Source organism: Sceloporus undulatus, chromosome 5, assembly GCF_019175285.1.
Source record: "Sceloporus undulatus isolate JIND9_A2432 ecotype Alabama chromosome 5, SceUnd_v1.1, whole genome shotgun sequence".
Taxonomy (NCBI): Eukaryota; Metazoa; Chordata; class Lepidosauria; order Squamata; family Phrynosomatidae; genus Sceloporus; species Sceloporus undulatus.
The window spans coordinates 94,768,745-94,787,168 of NC_056526.1; positions in this window are offsets into that span (position 1 = coordinate 94,768,745).

An 18,424-nucleotide genomic window follows, 5' to 3' on the forward strand; every position below is an offset into this window, starting at 1 on the left:
TCTAAAAGGCTCCACAGTTTGAGAAGTCATTCTACACATGGCAAAGGCAACGGAAATGCAAGAGGAGAGGTGGAGTTACCACTTTCCACCACTTTGCCCATTGATGGTACCCTGATGTGGAATGCCTGAAGAAGGCTTATACCAACGTTGTGTATTTTTGCCTGCTATTGTCACTGCTTATTCAAATTCCTTTCTTTAAACAGTTTTAGTTACTTGGTTGAAAGATGAAAGCTCTGATAAATAACATATTTGCTTCACTGCTGAGAAGCGCTTACTTAATATCTATCAACTCTGAGTGTTAACTTTGTCCTTGGGCCAACTTCAGAGGTTGGTGTGATTGGGCATTTGGCAAGACTCAGAGGCCAATAAAAGGCCCATCTACTAATGCTACAATTTCATATTTATTTATTTAATTTTAACACAAAAAAGCCAAAGCTACCTGAATCTGTAGGATTCTTTTTTTTCTAGGATAAGGGATACACTAAAGCCATCCTCCATCTTCATAAATCCTGCGGTTGGTACTCCTTTGTCTGCCATGGTATATTTCCAAATGCTGAAAGAAGCCATTAAATTCCACAGAAAACTAATACAAACTTTCAGAGCTCAGCAATGTATCTCATACAACACTTTAGCAGAAATATTTATATATAAACCAGATCACCAGAGATATAAACTCAAGCAATTTGCTTAAGTGGGTTGAAATATGTGGTTTACAAAGAGAACCTCTCCAAATCTTTATTTAACATTCCTGTGGCAAAAAGCAAAGTGTTAATAATTCTTTAAGGGCATGATCGCAATACTTTAAGTGGAAAAACATATATTTTGAGGTTCAAAACTCCCCGTCGTAATACCTACAGTGGCCCATTGATAATATCAGAAGATGGATATTTAATTCTGGTAAATTTCACAGAAGAAACTTATACTGTGCATTTCTGATGCAAGAATTACTTTCCTCCCTGATGAAATGCACAAATATGTCCTTTCTACAATATTTGGGAACCTGGGGGGGAAAAAAGATCTAATGGATAGAGAATATGGGTTTCCACACTCCTGCATCAATGTGGCAACTTGCTCATCTGGCATTATGAAAACTCTCTGGATATAATATTGCCTGATCAATGGACAGGGAGCAAACAAGAAGAGACTATATTGATAGCTAGTATAACCCACTTCAGTATTTTGAAAAACAATGTCATGACTACCAATGTTCAAAAGTGTTATTGTGTGGGTAATTTGGATGCCATTTTTATATTTTAAAATTTCTTTAAAGAACCAAAGCAAAATAACGCTACAGTAACACATTGCTAAGAAGTTGTTTTACTCAGTCTTCATGAGTAACAAATGGGGCTTTTAAATAGCAACCTTAATCCCTTAGCATATCCATTAATACTTCTAAATTCGGATCTCTTTTTATATAGCGTCTGTTTTTTGTTTTGCAAATGGATGTTAGATTTCCTGGACTTGAGAATCTCCCAATGACTACATGGCCAGAAGGAGGTGGTTCCAGCCTGCAAGTAATACCCCTTTATACCATCTGAACTGAGAACAAAAAAGCAACAAAATGCAAGCCTATGACTAACATCTTCCATTTTCCCCCTTGCCTGATGAAGAAGCCAGTGGAGCTTCAAAAGCTTGCAACATGTAATTGTGCATTTTGGTTGGCTCAATAAAGGTCTCTTTGTTTGGTGGACGATTAAATATAAATAATGTTTATTTTTTAGTGTTCTGCCATGTTTATTTGTCCTATTAGTCTACAAATTGGCATGTAGGGCATACCTACAGGGAAAGAGGACCTGGAAGCAAAAGACAAGATGTGTGGCAAGAAAATGTAACACAGTATGCAATGTGTTTTCTGCTTACCTGGCGGAGAAGTTGAGGCAGTCACCTAAGCATTTTGGTGCATTGATAGGCATCTTGTATTAAATCTGAAGATGCTTCTGCATATGTTTTTTTTTAATTTTTGTTTTTGAAAAAATTAAATATATGGAATATATAGAATGATTGGATTTAGAGGATTCTAAATGTACAGAGAGGTTTTTTTTTTCTTAACACACAATTGTGCTGGCAAAAAGCTTTCTTTTGATTGCTTTCTAATTATGGAAAGCAGTCATATTTGCTATATAACAACTGGGCAAACATGTAATGGAGGGATGATGGGAAGGGGGACTGAGCTGCCATCACAGACTTCTTGTTCTGGCTATTTTCTCTTATGTCAAGTGATTACTTAACAACGAGAGGCAAGGTGGCAGGTGATAAAGTTATCACAGAAACCTCTGAACAACACAAGAGGAACAAATAGATGAATGTTCCACAACTGTTAGCTAGCTGGTGCAGCCTTGTTAAATTTAACCTCTTACTAGAAATTCTCTCTCGAACACTCACAAAAAGCCTCTGAATCAGGTTTAGGGAGTAAGTGCTCCTACTCTCCACCCCTTTCATTTTCCTTCAGAAAAATCCAAGTAATCTGTGTCTCTTGTATCACCCATATTAAGGTACTAGTTGACACTCTCAAAGAACTCTAAAATGTTAGCAGGACAGGATTTACCTCTGCATAACCTATGTTGATTTTTCCTTGACAAGATCGTCTTCTGTGTGCTAGATAATTTCATTTTCAGTAAAGCTATGTACCAACAGTTGTTAACTAATCTTTAATTTTCTTGACCACTCACTTAGGGCCTGTACAGACAGGCCAAAATAAAGCTGCTCTGGGTCACTTTGGGTATGTTGATTAAATGATGCATGTGTCTTAAAAGGCCAGAAGCTGTGCCAAAGCTGTGATCCAGTGCTTAGGACTGGAGCGTGGCTTTGGTGTGGCTTCTAGTCTCTTAGGACGCATGCATCATTTAAACAGCATACCTCCAAAGTGTCCCAAAGCAGCTTTATTTTGGCCTGTCTATACAGACCCATTCTCCCATTTTATTTTATTTTTTAAAGTGGTGATATAGAGAACCATATTTTTAAAGACGTTACATGTTTTTCTCAAAAGAGCAGCAAGTTCATCTTTGAGTTCTTTATATATTCTTGGATGGATAATTGTCATTCAGTGATTTATTCATTTTTTAATTGTTCAAATATTATAGCCAAACATCTGCAGTTTTGTTTTCCTCATTACTTTTGTAACATAACAGAGACAAACAATAGAAGGAATCTATTATATACTAGCAAATGTAAATAGACTAATGAAAAGACATGATGTATTCCGAAAGCTCATACCATTTACATGGTAAAAACCAACATAATGATGCTTAATTCTGGAACTGGAAATATCATGTTGCATCCTTGTTTTCATTTTAGATTTCCCATAGTTTTATCAGAATTATTTTACTTCTCTTGAAATTCCTTTAATATTTTGGAATACTATTTCTTTATGATGAAGGCCAAACTTCATGTGAAATGCATGTGTATACCTTTCACCTGAACTCCACAAAACAGTGGTACCTTTAGTGGCATCAACTGAAATGCACAAAAATACATATTGCCAGCTTTCTACATCAGGCAAAATCATCCTAAAGAGGTAGCTGATGAACTAGGACTTGACCATTTGCGGTTTCTACCTCCATCAAAGGTAAAACATTTTTTTTGAAAATTTTTTTGACTATATTTGGCATGTTTTACCAAAACAGCACCTGAAAATGTTTCCTAATGCAAAAACATGGAGGGTTAACTTAACAAAGGACATAGGCAACTTAGGGGATACACAGACATGTGGCAGGACACCACTTCTTTTTACCTTGGATTGAAACTGTGGCAACCGCATGCCGTGGCCTCCTCAGGGAGCAAAAAGAAGCTTCTTTTTTGCTCCCTCGAAGGGGTGTCATAACTGCAACAGGGCGGCATGATGATGCACCTTCTGTGCTGCTCCATTTGGGCACTGCACAAGAGTTACACCATGATGCTACGCGCCATGTAGAAGAGAGTGCATCATCATGGTGCATCCACCATGCAGACGCTACGCCATGCCTCTGCCCACAAAGTGCCGGTCTGTATTACCACATAGATTTCAAAAGGAGCATTTCTTTTTGTCTTGCTAATAGTAATTTTTAAAAAATTAATAATAATAATAATAATAATAATAATAATAATAATAATAAATTTTTTATTTCCATCCCGCTTTTTGCCAAGCAATCAAAGTTGCCAAGCAATCAAAGTACAACAAGTTAAAATACATTCATATATACCTAATACCCCCCCTTAAAACAAGGTTAAACAATGTAAGATTAAAAACTACCTATTAAAACCAACGAAGCTAAATAAAAATCATCATGGGCAGAGTTCACTGGATGGGAAGTCTTATTTGTGGCCGAGCAGTTTATTCTGGGAAGGCTTGCCGGAAGAGATCCGTCTTAATGGCCTTTTTAAAGCTCTCTAGATTGGTGATTTGACGGATCTCATCCAAAGTGCCCACATGGCCAAAAGGAGGAGGGGTCTGCCGGCATGAATTTCCATCCAGAACCACCAGAGAACCTCCACATTTTGACAAAATGTAGGATTGTGATTAACATCATCATATATTTTTTCCTGCATGATTGTAAACATCTTTGCCTGATGAAGAAGCCAATGGGACTTTGAAAGCTTACAACATGCATTTTGTGCATTTCGATTTGCCTAATAAAGGTATCACTGTTTTGTGGGTTTTGGATTGTATTGTACTTTGCTACATGCCAGCATTGCTACCCATGGAAATGTTTTCGCCTGAACTGTGTATTTCTTTTTTTTTTTTTACATCTAGAGCAGATGTTGGAGGCTCCAAATTACTCCGCTTGTCTCTCTCATGGTGGTGGGATACTGGTTCTTTTATTTTTCTCTACAAGGAAATAAAATCAGTTAAGGACAGCATTGTTGAGAAGGAAGAGCTTTAAGTAGTGCCCTTCCACTCCATGCTTTTCCAATACGTTTTGAAAATCATGTGATGCAAAGGTGAAGTTAGATACAATGGAATTTCAGTGTGACTCTAAAAACTAGTGTAAGCTTAGAGATATGCAAAACCTAGCATTGTTAGTTACTGTACTAATTCATGTTCCATCAAATGCCTTTGAAGTTTTCCTTGTGACTATAAAAATTTGCTACACACAACATGTGTGGCAGAAGTATGTGGATAGTTTTTGTAATGACTTAGTGATGAATGATAATTTTTTTTTCTCCACATGACTGGGAGCACTGCTTTCTTCTCCCAGTCTATGGGACAGAAGAAGATTTGAAATGTCTTGGAAGTGAACATCTCCGGATCCTCGAAATGATAGGTCACTGAAGCTGAGTATTATGTTATTTCAGCATGGAAGTGACATAAATCTAGCATGAAGGGATTGTTTTTCACCCTCTTTCATAATCAGAGGTATTCAGGGCGGCTTCTGCAAGCTTTACTTTCTTTCCTAGCCCTGGTGCCTGCCTTTTCCATCTGTAGGATCTATGTATCCAGTTAACAATAGTCAGAGAGGGGCTCATGCAACCTCTCTTCACTGTGATGTTGATTCAGTCTAGTATTTAGCCAAACAACCCAAGAGATAATTAATAAGATGTTGCTACAGAAGACTGAAAAGGTGATTTTTGTTTGTTTGTTTGTTTCCTTACAGTTAGGCAAATATTACAAAAGTTACTGAGCTCTGACAAAAAGGTAGCTGTTGTGGGTTTCATGTTGGGTTCACTGCCAGAGGTTTCAGAACTCTGCCTTCCATGAATGATTTGCTTCGTATTATACCCACGACAAAGAAAAATTCTGCTACCCACCGGTTCTTCTGGGTTAGTCAAGTAGTAATGCAGATTCTGTTCTATATTCTAGCATGTTTCTGAAGAGGTAACATGTTTGGGAAATGGGCCATTAAAATAAGAAATCAGTTTTCTTCAGCAAATTCCAAAGCAAATTGATCCCCATCCCAGTGATGGGCAGCCTCTCTGAGAAGGCTTGTTTGGCCATGACTTCAGGCACATTTTTTCTCCCTTTGCTGAGACCTTTTAAAATCTCTTGAATCTTTTAAATTCAGTTTAAATACACACAGTGCAATCATAGTGCTGTAAGTACACTATGCGTCCTTTGGAATCCTGTGATTTACAGTGTAGGGAGGGGTGTATAGAATTCTCAGGTAGATATTGCCTCGACATCCACCCCAAACTACAAACCCCAGGATTCCATAGGATTCAGCTATGGGATCATAATGCTATAACTGTGTAATATGAAAGGGTCTCAGTGCCTTTCCAAGCTACATACTTGAAAATGCGACAGGATCTTGCCATGGGAATTAAAGTGGAATAATAGCATTAAAATAATGTCGTGTGAACGGGCCCTTGTGTTTTTGTTTTGTTTCATGACTGATACTGTGTTTTAATATTTTATTGATACCTGAAGCTGTACTTTGTTTTGAGTGACATAGATATATGATAAATAAATTAATATCCCCCATTGTACTTTTCAGCCCAAACTCAAAATTAAGTCCTCCAACAAAGAGATCTGCTTTGTTTTCCAGTCTGTAAATGTGAGTAAGCCTTCCCTGTGCCATTCGTTTCTAGAATATCATGTTGCTACTGCCCACATAACGTGGTTGAATCAGATTCCCTGCACTTTCACTGTTTTTCTTAGCAACTCGTGAACTTGTTTTGCAGCATTAATGTAATGTGACTGTGGGCTATTGAAAAACAGTGATGGCGAACCTATGGCACGTGTGCCAGAGGTGGCACTCAGAGCCCTCTCTGTGGGCACACATGCTGTTGCCCTAGCACAGAGTTTGCCAGAGTTTCTTACTAGAAAGCTAGAGGGACATGGCACTTTGCAATAAATAAGTAAGATCTGGGTTGCATTTTGGGCACTCGGTCTGTAAAAGGTTCACCATCACTGGAATAGAACATCTATCAGCTCTATCAATTGTCTGGCAGCTATCCACTTGGTGACAAGTTGCTGGAAGGAAACCCCCTGTCAAATGGCTCTGTACCCTCAAAATGTTTGGAATCCTTATCACCGATGCTGTTTTAACAATTAGGCTAAATTCTGATTGTGGTTTTATACATGAACAATTGCTGGTTTGGGGATATAGTCCATACCACAATCAAGTATATTGCCATAATGGTTTGAGCTTCCCATTGTGGTTTGCACATAGAAAACCATTCATATTATTAGGAGATTGCAAGTGTTTTGGATGACTTGGTGCAGATCTAATGCTAGCTTCATAAAACTGTGATGTGCAAGTCAGAAAAAAGCCTCAGGAATGCAGACTCTCTTCTTACCCTTCTGTAGAATTTTTTTTGCTTTGCTTCCATTCTGTTCCCCATGTGAACTGTGGTTTTCAGTAAGCATAGTTGACACACTCCACATATACATAGTGGTTAATTAATTTACACAGTGGTTAATTAAATTAGTACAGTACAGTGTTTTATTGCAAAATGAAACTGTGGATTTTTAAAATTGTAAACTGTTAGCTCTCGTGGGCTTAATTCAAGCTTGGACTTAGCTTCATTTTTATGAAGCCAATGTTATCATGGTATTGTTAGATAGTGGTTTCAGTTGTCTGTAAGAACTGTCTACCTGATTGTAATGAGGCAGGCTATTGTATATTAGCAGCGGTGCAGGAGTGGTTATTCTCACTTCCTTTTGGTCTCAGAGATCAAGTAAAACAGTAATGATAAACTTTGTAGCTATATTATCAGTGCTTTACGGTATTTTATAATTTGATGTTAAGAATTGTATCACATTGATTACAGCTGTATTTGACTTTTAGAGTGTCATGTAGCTGCTGCATTGATGATGGGGGACTATCAAGATTCGGTTGTTATATAATCTTAAGGACTACCTTTATTCATTTGAACTTGGAAATGCTGGCTATTAAAATTAGAAATACCCAAGCCATTGTATTCTCCATCACCATGTATAGATGTAAGAGCTGGACAGTTAAGAAAATGGATAGGAAGAAAATCAATTCATTTGACTTTTTAAATTGTGGTGCCCAGAACTGGACACAGTATTCCAGGTGAGGTCTCACCAAAGAAGAATAGAGTGGCACTATTACTTCCCTTGATCTAGACACTATATTTCTATTGATGCAGCTAAAATCACATTGGCCTTTTTAGCTGCCTCATCACACTGTTGACTCATGTTCAATTTATGGTCTTCTAGGTCTCCTAAATCCCTTTCACATGTAATCTCATTAAGCCAGGTGTCCCCCATTCTATATCTGTGCATTTCGTTTTTCCTCCCTAAGTGCAGTACTTTACATTTCTGCATGTTGAAACTCATTTTGTTAGCTTTGGCCTAGTTTTCTAGTCTATTCAGGTCATCCTGAATTTTGATCCTGTCTTCTGAGGTATTAGCTACTCCTCCTAATTTGGTGTCATCTGCAATTTGATAAGCATGTCCCTATTCTTTCATCCACCTCATTGATAAAAATGTTTAATAGCACTGGGCTCAGGACAGAACCTTGTGGCATCCCACTGGTCACTTCTCTCCAGGATGAAGAAGAGCCATTGCAGTAACAGTCACATTGTCTATCCCACATTTTACCAGCTTGTTTGCAAGAATATCATGGGGAATACTGTCAAAGGCTTTACTGAAATCATGATATGCTATATCTAACTTCAGAGCATTCCCTTCATCTACCAAGCTGGTCATTTTTATTGAATATTTTATTTGTTTTATAACAATAATATAAATGAACAATACAAAAATAACAAAAGGCCTTGAAGAGTCATAAAAACCTTGTGCAGAATAACAATCTGAGTAGAGGTAGCATCGATAACTAAGATACTAAAATCATCACTCAAGCTTTGCTGGTTGGTGAGTTCAGAGTTAGAATGTCCTTCCAAAGGGTAATCTGGTGGGCAGGAGGTCCAATGTCAGGGTAGTTGTTATTAATGTGGTCAAAAAAGGTGTATGGTTTCCTTTGTCCATTACAGAATCTGAAGGTATTGGAAAGTTTTTCCATTAACCAAGTGTTCCAAACCTTTGTCCACCAGTCAGCTATTTGTACATTCTCTATTTTCCAGTTTCTCGTGATTACATTCCTAGCCACTGCAATAAGAAATGTGGTGAGCTTGCGATGTTTTAACTGCCTGTTTTCTTTACAGTAGGTGGATAACAACAAAAGGCCTGGACAAAAAGTTACATTTTGTTTTACAATAGAAGAAGTTTGAGGTAGTATAACATTCCAAACATTTTTTTGATTTTAGGGCAGTTCAGCGACATGTGCACAAAGGAGCCAACAGTGTCATAGTCTCCCCAGCATTTTGGTGGGGAGACTTACAGGAGATAGAAAGCTGGTGATTTTATCAAAAAAGGAGATCAGATTAGCATGACTTCTTTCTCACAAAGCCATGTTGAGTTTTTGTGATTATGGCATTGCTTTCTAAATGTTCACAGACTCTCTGTTTAATGATCTGCTCTAGAATCTTTTCTGGTGTTGATGTCAGATTAATTGTGTGATAATTGTTGGGGTCCTCTTTTTCCCCCTTTTTGAAGATGGGGACAATGTTTGCCCCCCTCCAGTCTGCTGGCACTTCTCCTGTTCTCCATGAGTTCTCAAAAATTATTGCCAGTGGTTCTAAGATTACATTTGCCATCTCTTTTAATACCCTTGGATGTAGTTCATCTGGTCCTGGAGACTTAAATTCATTCCTGTACTTCCTCTTTAGTTATTCTGTGCTGCAAATTAACATTTTAAGCCAAAACTAATGCTAATATTTCATTCTTCAAAAATTGTATTAGTTGATTAAGTCCTATAGGTGACTTGCTTTTATTGGGTTGGATAATTACAGCTATTGTTTCATGACTCAATGAAAATAAATACTGTATTTCTGACATCCTATATAAAATTTGTAAATCGTAACAAATATAGTGGGAACTTCAGTACAATTTATCAATTGAATTGCAACATTGATCCATTTAATCATGGCATTTATTTTGTTTCATTGCACGGACTAGATCTTGAATTTCTAAAATGTGTTTTTTGACATCTGTGATAAAAAGAGCTGTTCAATATTGATAGAACATATTAATAACATTAGGCTTGTATTTCTTGATTTATACCAATTGTATTTCTGGATTTATACCAATGGTTATATAATTGAAATGTGGACTACTATTAATAGGTTGTTAATAAAGGTTATATCTGATCTTGTAATATTTGGAGCTGTTCCAGAGATGTAAACTTACTTATGTAAGTACTTTATGTAAGTTTAACCTGTTTATTTTAATGTCAACAGTTAGTCTGTTTAAGGAGAAGGAGGCCCATTCCAGGTGTCAAATTATCAACTGAATTGCAAGACTGCAAAGAAAATGTGGCCTAAACCTCATTGCTAGTCCCAACTAAACTAAAGTCTTAAAGAAACTGGATTATATAATTGTTTTTAAACTATAAGTCATGAAAATTTCTTTGTGACATTCATCTTCCACACTAAAATAATTTCAAGGTGCTGGTTAAATTGTAGAAACAAAGGAGCCTCCTTAATCTGAACTGCCTTTCCATCTAGCTCAGCACTACCCATTTTCTCCATAACAAAACCTCTCCTTGTCTTTCAATTTCTTTGGAACCTGCTACCTGATTATTTCAGCCTCTGGTAGCTGGTAGTTCCACAGTGGATCAATGAACTTCAAAGGAGCTATCCACCCTCTCAACGCTAAAGGAGCTATCCAGGGTGCTGAATCTAGTTTGAGAATTGATTTCAGCACCTTGGATAGCTACTTTAAAGTTCAACATAAGATCTGGAGTCGGTTTATAATTGCCATAGAAACAAACGGGTAGAGCCAGCATGATGTAATCATTTGAGCATTGGTTTATGACTCTGGTTAAATCCCTGCATAGCCATGGAAATCCATTGGGTGACCTTGAGCAAGTCACTCAGTCTCAGCCCTGGAAAACCCTGTGATAGGTTCGCCTTAGGGTCACCAAAAGTCAGAAATGACTTGACATCACACAACAACAAGGTTGAGTGTGCCAGAGACAGAAATTCAGTCCACTACATATTGAGCATGTGCTCTCACACAGAGCTAAACTTAGGAACTGAAACTTTTTCTTTTTAGAAAGACAATTTATTCCAGTAATTTTTAAAATAGTACTTAAAAAGTAATGTGACGTCATTGCTTACGGTTTGGGAATGAATTTTCTTAACCTTCACTGTTTTTTAAAGCTCCCCTCAAAATGCCTGAAATTACCTTTAAAGGCAAGCAAACAATGGCCCAAGACACACCTGCCAAAAGCGGCATACCAGCGCTGAAACTAGGGTTCCAGAGCGTGCGGCAACCACATACTCCAGAACTCTAGTCTGTATGGGTGGTGGCATCATGGTGGCATCCTGTCCACGTGGGCGCTGCCACTCGCAGCATCTGCACGTCGCTGTGTGTTGTGTACATTACCCTGGAAGAACTGTGTTGTTTTTACTGTGGTGGGATGCCGTGCAGTTTGGCGGCTGCAGCATCCTTCCACAGTTAAAACGGTTGAATCCAGCCCGCCATTTTGGGGCGGTCTGTACTGCCCCAATATTACTCATGATATTAGTACATTAATTGTGTTCCCACCTGTTACTCCTGGAACCTTTGTTTTTTCCTTCACTTACAAAAAATGACTTTTCAGAGCAAATATTTTAATTGCAACATGTTACTCTGGCAGAGAGCTGCAATCCATCCCCTGATAATTTTAATCTTAATTTTAATCTTCATAGCCAAGCAAGAAGTGTGCAGGATCTCTGTAAATGAGTAACTATCGGTATTCCTTTGGGAGATACCAGTAGTCATTTATGTCAGTCTTATGAATATATAAAATCATTCTCATTGGGATGATAATAACATAAAAATACATTTTTTTAGATTTTAAAAAAAATCTGGGATAGCATTACCATGTAGTTGATTGGGATCTGTCTAATTTGGGGTTAACTACTCTGCTGAAATATCTAATTGTGAATGTCTCACTTTGTATAAATGTATCTAATTGTTTCATCAAGCTTTCAAAAGCTGTTTTTAGGCATAATTAGAAGTGTAAATCTATGGGGTTGAGACCACTTAGTCATACATGATTTCAGTGGGTTAACTCTGTGGCTAAATGTGGCTCCAACCAAATGAAAAGAAGACTTCTCATATTTAATCACCCCTTTATGCAAGAGATATCTACCTTCATCGTTTGTGATAATTTCTTTGCAGATGAAGTTAATTTTCTCTCTGACGCCAATTAGAATCCCTTTTGACTGTGAATTTGCTAAAGCCACATATATAGTTCATTTAAATAACTTACCCTGAAGCTTCATTTCAGACTTCTTAATATGTATTTTTTTTCCAGCATATGAATGTCAATTTCATCATTCCTCCAAAGATATGCTGCATTTCTAGTTTTTTTTAAAAGGGTTTTTTTAAATCCTTTAATGTTAATCACAAAAATTGTACAAACATTTGCTAGTATCTCATTAATAAAAGGAAACAAGTGTATAGTGGGGAAGAGAATAAGTAGAAAAAAGAAAATAAGTATATATGTGCACATCATCATTTAATATATTTCTCCCTTGGATTAATTTCAGGTCTCACTATTTTATTACCTCCAACATTTGATTTTTGTTGATCCTGTGTAAAAGTTAATGTCTTCTTTTCAACTGAGTCTTTCTTATAGCTAATCATTCTGGGAAAGAATTTTTCCATGTCTTTGTAGAAATGCTTCTCATAGGAGTTTATCAGACAAGGGAAATTGGAAGTATAATCCAATGGCAATCTGAACGCAAACATGGAGTTTAACATTATTGCATGATAACTACCACATGCAAATTTGGGCAATGGGAAGTCAGTCCGGACGCAATCATAGGATTTCACATTATTGCATGATAGACTATCACATGCAAATTTGGGCAATGGCATGCTATTTTCAGGCAATGGGAAGCCAATTCGAACGCAATTTGCATTCATGTAAATTCACTGAACTAGTAAATTCACGTAAATGCGTTCTGGCCCCACTTTCTTTTCATTCGAAATTAAGAGAAGTTCCTCAGGTGTGATAAAGTCCATAGACCTTTGGGGATGTGTATTGATCAAAAAATGTGGCTTGGATCCTGATCCAATTTATATCGAATCTCTTCAGACCCTGCTTACTTTTAATGAGCCTGAATTAAAATATTGCTCTGGAAAAGCTGAAGCCTGTCCAGTTTCAGACAAGTGCATGGGCTTTTGTGCAAGAAGAGCAAAAAATATGAGCATTTAAAGAAGAGAACTTATGATGTTGGGAATGATGTGTAGGGGTTGATACCATTCCAGCCTTGGAGTAAGCCTTTTTATTTTCTTTATCTTTGAAGCAAAGGAAAGTAAGAAAGGCCAGTGGGAAAATGAGTGGAACCCAACAACTGTTTCCCTCATCTTCTCAGAGCAGTGCTGGAAAGTGGTGATCTCTATGCTTTGGTCTCCCATGACCTCTATAGATTGCTCAGCTCAAATTCTTATAAATTACAGGATAATTTTCTTAAAGTTTCAGAATCTCCCAGTTATCCTTACATAGCCATTGAGGTTTTTTTTAAATAATGACTGCACATGGCCTCTATTTTCCTTTGGTAACTCAGATGTTTATCACTCTATGCTCTTAAAGAGGTACTATTCCAGTGTGACTCCTCTAGCTGCCTCCTGTTGCATGCTGGGATTGACAGTTTTAAGGAGCTGAACTTCTCTGCCTGAGAATTCTAAATACCCCTCCTTAAAACTGCCACTCCCAGCATGCAACAGGAGGCAGCTAGAGGAGTCACACTGGAATAGTACCTCTTTAAGAGCTCGTCTGATAAACACCTTAGTTACATATCTCCAATCTCCCCCTGTCCTAACTCAACTTGTTTTCTATCTAGTCTCAGTTTTCTTTTAAACAAACTTATATATACTATTGCAGCTACTACTTCTTTTCTACTTGGTCAGTTTTCCTTCCTTCCTTCCTTCCTTCCTTCCCTCCCTCCCTCCCTCCCTCCCTTCATTTAAATTCTCTTTCACACTATGCATTTTCCAACTTACAACAGTCTGAAAAGCCCTGCACAGTCCTCTCAACCTTAATTTCAAAGTCTCATTTCTGTTACCCATAATCACAGTCTTACTTATCCAGTTTGATTGTATAGTCCAGATATCTTCATAATGGTTATTACAAACTCTATTATTGCACAGTAGTGCAACATTTATTGTACTGTCCCACTTTGAGCATTCTATATACTGTAGTTGTTATTTTTTTATATAACTTGATGAATTATCAGTGGTTGGAACAGTCTGTTTGTGGTTCCACTGGATAGGATCCAAAGCTGCCAGGATCCAAGAATGGAACAGCAGAGTCCAGTGGAAATGGGAGGGAGGAAATCTCCCCTGTTCCTTGCAGTTTTCTGCTAGATCTCACTGGAAAACTAGACCTCTCCGTTCAATTGTCCTGAAACCTCTTCATCTAGAACTGTTTTTGGGACAGCTCTGAGGACAGCAGGAAAGAAAGGATGATCTATCACACTGTAGCACCAGCTTCATGTTGGATATAGCCTAGCACAACTGTCGGCTTAGTGACTGCAATTGATGGGTTTGGGAGGCTTGTGCTGACATGCAGCTAGTCTAGTTTTGCTCAGGAACTAGAACTTCTTCCCTTTTTTTGCCAGCAATTCTGTCCTTCCCAGAATATAGTACTAACTAGTTATTTGTAATTAATTTCATCTTCCTGTAATAAATATGTAACTTCATCACATTATGATGGTAACCTAAGGAATAAATTTACTCCTTTTGTGGTGTAAATGAGGTTTATTTTTAAAATTATTGTAGTGTTGTTGTTGTTTTCACTAAATGCTGGAAGAGGAACCATTGCATAGGTGAAGTCTTTGCTTGTGCTGCTGCCTCGGGGGTCTTTTGTTGAGGCAAAAAGGAGGTGGGTGGTAGGCAAACACTGGCAGCTCTGACATCACTTTGTTAATTATTTTTGAGATATGGGAAAGTAAAAAGTTACTACTTCAAAATGTAACAAATGGTAAGTAGCTGCTGCTACAATAGTAACCAATTACTTGGCAAAAGTTTGCAGGCTGGACTGATCAAAAGAGAAGTGGCTCATAGAGTAAAAGTGGGACTCTGCATTCTCTTCTCTTGCTTCCTCACCAATATAGTGAGAAAAAGCAAAACTGTCATGGATTGGTTTGTTGACTAGAAATTGTTGTTGTTGTTTTTTTAGAAGTGTTGTCCTCAAGCAGATGGGCAGGAAACAGTGGCCCGAAGCTGCTTTTTCCAAGAATAGGCTGAGACCCTGCTGACCACACTGCCTGCTCTTAAGGCGTCCCGAATGCGCATGACATGACCACACAGTGTGGCCTCAAGCCATGCAGCTGGGTAATTTTTTAATCCCCCCCACCATCCCTGTGCATCATTGCACAAACACACCACCGGTGACAGCCTGATGCCTAGAGGTCATCCCATTGGATGGCTGCATCCTTTGATCAGCCACACAGTTGTACTCGGACCCCCCCCCCTCTCAACTGGTACAGAGCATCAGAGCAGAGGTGTGCCCAGTAAAACACTGGCAGTGAACAATCTGCCCTCCCCACATGCCCCCTTTACTACTCTTTCATCCCATGCCCCCTCTTGGACTGTTTGGTTTGTGTATGCTGTACAGTAGTCCCTTACCTTACATGGGGGATCCGTTCCGGACCCCCCTCCCCATGTAAGTGAATTTCCACATATGCTTGAGCCCCATTAAAGATAATGGGGCTTGTGCCCGCAAAGGTGTGCAGCGTGCATGCCATGGGTGCATTCAGCATTGCTTTTTCTGGCACACGGCACTGTTTCTTCCAGCACTGCTTCTAGCATATGCGGAAATCTGGGTAAGACTCGCTCGCGTATGACGCCGGTGCACTGTACTTACAATCATTGGAGGTGTAATACTTTCCCCTTTTTTGCATTGCCGTCCCAAACACCCCAACCTTTTTAAATGCACACCTGCAGCAGTGCATTTATATGCTGGTTTAGGGTTAGAGTTAGGATGGAGCACTTCTTTGGGACTGGTCTCATGTCGGGGTGTTTATAAGCACTGTCAAAGGTGTGCACTTTCCTGACTAGCGCGGTTTATTTTTGGTCCTTTTAATCTGGCTTGCCGCCCCTTAGAGAGGCTATGGTGTGGTTTCTGGCCACTCCCAGGGCATGCGTCATCTGAACAAAATGCTCCCAAAGTGGCCGGAAACTGATTATTTTGGTCTGTTTGCCTGAGGCTATAAAGAACATAAAAATATACACAGTGCTATTGAACTATATTTATATGAAATACATTCAGTGTAGGAAGGTATTTGTGACTATCTCTTTTCAAAATACGCCCATATTTCATGATAATCTGATTTCTGCTTACCATTTCTTAGTCAAGTATGTGTGTGAGTTCAGGCACTGGCTCTTTCTGGTCTTTTAATGATGGGAGATGTCTTGACTCCAGTTCTTAATGGCAAAGAACAACATGTATAACATAGGAGATAGAAAAGCAGGAATCATTTGGCATAGATCTCACCTTTGTCAGGTGAGCTTTAGACCAACTGCCCACTGCTAGCTTTAGCCCTTGTATGTAGTACATAGATGGCACTACTGACCCATGTCAAAAAGTAGTTGTGTCATGTACTGGAATCATCTATGTGAAGTATGCCTGGCAGGGGGCTGGACTGGATGCCCCTTGTGTTCTCTTGCTATCCTCTATTAGTCTAAGTACTTCCCAGTGTTCAAGCCATTACAATAAATAAATAAATCTTAAATTATGTATATATTATATGCCTCCAGTTTTTGTCAAGTATGCCAGGACTGTTGGAAGCAGCATGTGCTCTTTAGCTGGAGCTATTCATTGCAAGAGATCTATAATTTATTACATCGGAGGCTTTCTAGTATTCACTCGCTCCAGACCTGGACACTGCTTTTGTGGGTTATTTTTGTCCAGGGTGATGTGCTGTTATGGATTGAGTTTTGGACTATAGAGATTTTCACATGGGCAAACGTGATGGGAGCATAGTGGGATGCTTTTGTCACTATTGCACATTTTGTGAAGATTATCGGATGTCATGCAACATCACAATAATTGCATCATTATCCCGTGAATAAAGAGGAATTCTAGCATCAATTTTCATTCATGGGAAAGTCCCATGAATAAAAAGCGACAGGAGAATTCTTTATTCATATGATAATGACATGATCATTGCAGCATGGCGTGACTTTATCTGATAATCTTTGCAAAATTGCATGATAGTGACAAAAGCATTCCACTATGCTCCCATCACGTTTGCCCATGTGAAAATCTCCTATGACTCTGGAGACTCAGGGTTTGATTCCTGCTTGGCCATGGAAACCCAGTGGGTAATCTTGGGTGAGTCACACAAACTCAACCCCAGAAAACCCTGTGATATGTTCACTTTCGGGTCACCATGGGCTCATTCACACTCACGTTTTTGTACTGAGGCGATATGAATCTCCTCAGGAATGTGAAACTGAATTGAAGTCCCTACTACATTTACTGTAAGGGAAACTCTCTGTGACCTTTTTACGCCTATTGCCATTCACATTTGGAAATGAGGGGGAAATTGGGGGAGGAAGAGGAGGAGGATGAAGGAAGAAGAGGAAGAAGAGGAGAAAGGAAGATGAGGAAGAGCAGCAGGAGGTGGAGGAAGGAACAGGAGGAAGATCAGTGGCGGCAGAGGAAGAGGAAGAGGAAGAAGAGGAGGAGGAGGAAAAAGAGGAGGAAGAGCAGCAGTGGTGAGGGAAAGAAAGGAGAAGGAGGAAGAGGAGGAAGGAAAAGAACGAAGGAAAGGAGGAGGAAGACGAGGAAGAGCAGAGGTAGAGATGGTGGGTAGAAGTAGAGAAAGAGGGAGAGGAGGAAGGAAGGAAACAGGGTTCTGCATGATCTGGATCGATCCAGTAGTGTGTTCTCACTACCAAAGATCCCAATTGTTGTGGGACCCACAAAAAGACACAATAAAGGACTCGATGCTAAATGCACCAGGTTAAGCAGGTGTTTTTGTCCCCCTCCCCCCACCACAAACTGCACCAAGTACAGTCGAGGCCAGTATGAACACCACTGAAATATCCCGGGTTCCACATCAGGTTATTTTGTAGTGCGAATGCCATAAGTTGGAAATGAAGGCATACAACAACAAGACTGATGTTATGAGCAGCCAACTTTAATTCCCTACAGCAGGGAGGACATCAGTCAGGCTCATCTTACCTTTTCTCCATCAATCCTTTCCAACCTTGACCTGCCGCTTTGAGCAAACAACCTAAGCCTAGGAAGGACTGAAGATGCCACTGAATAATTGGAAAACAGAGAGTCGTGGAGATGTCTCATCCCAAGGTGACCAGATGTCTTAACTGCAATGGAGGATGAGGAACACAGCAAAATGCAGGACATTCAAGAAAAATGTAGGATATTGAAAGTTAAAGACGCTAATATAAATCCATGCTTCTTAGGAGTTTATCACAAGGAGGCAAACTGATTTAAAACCCAGAAAAACCTCTGCAAAA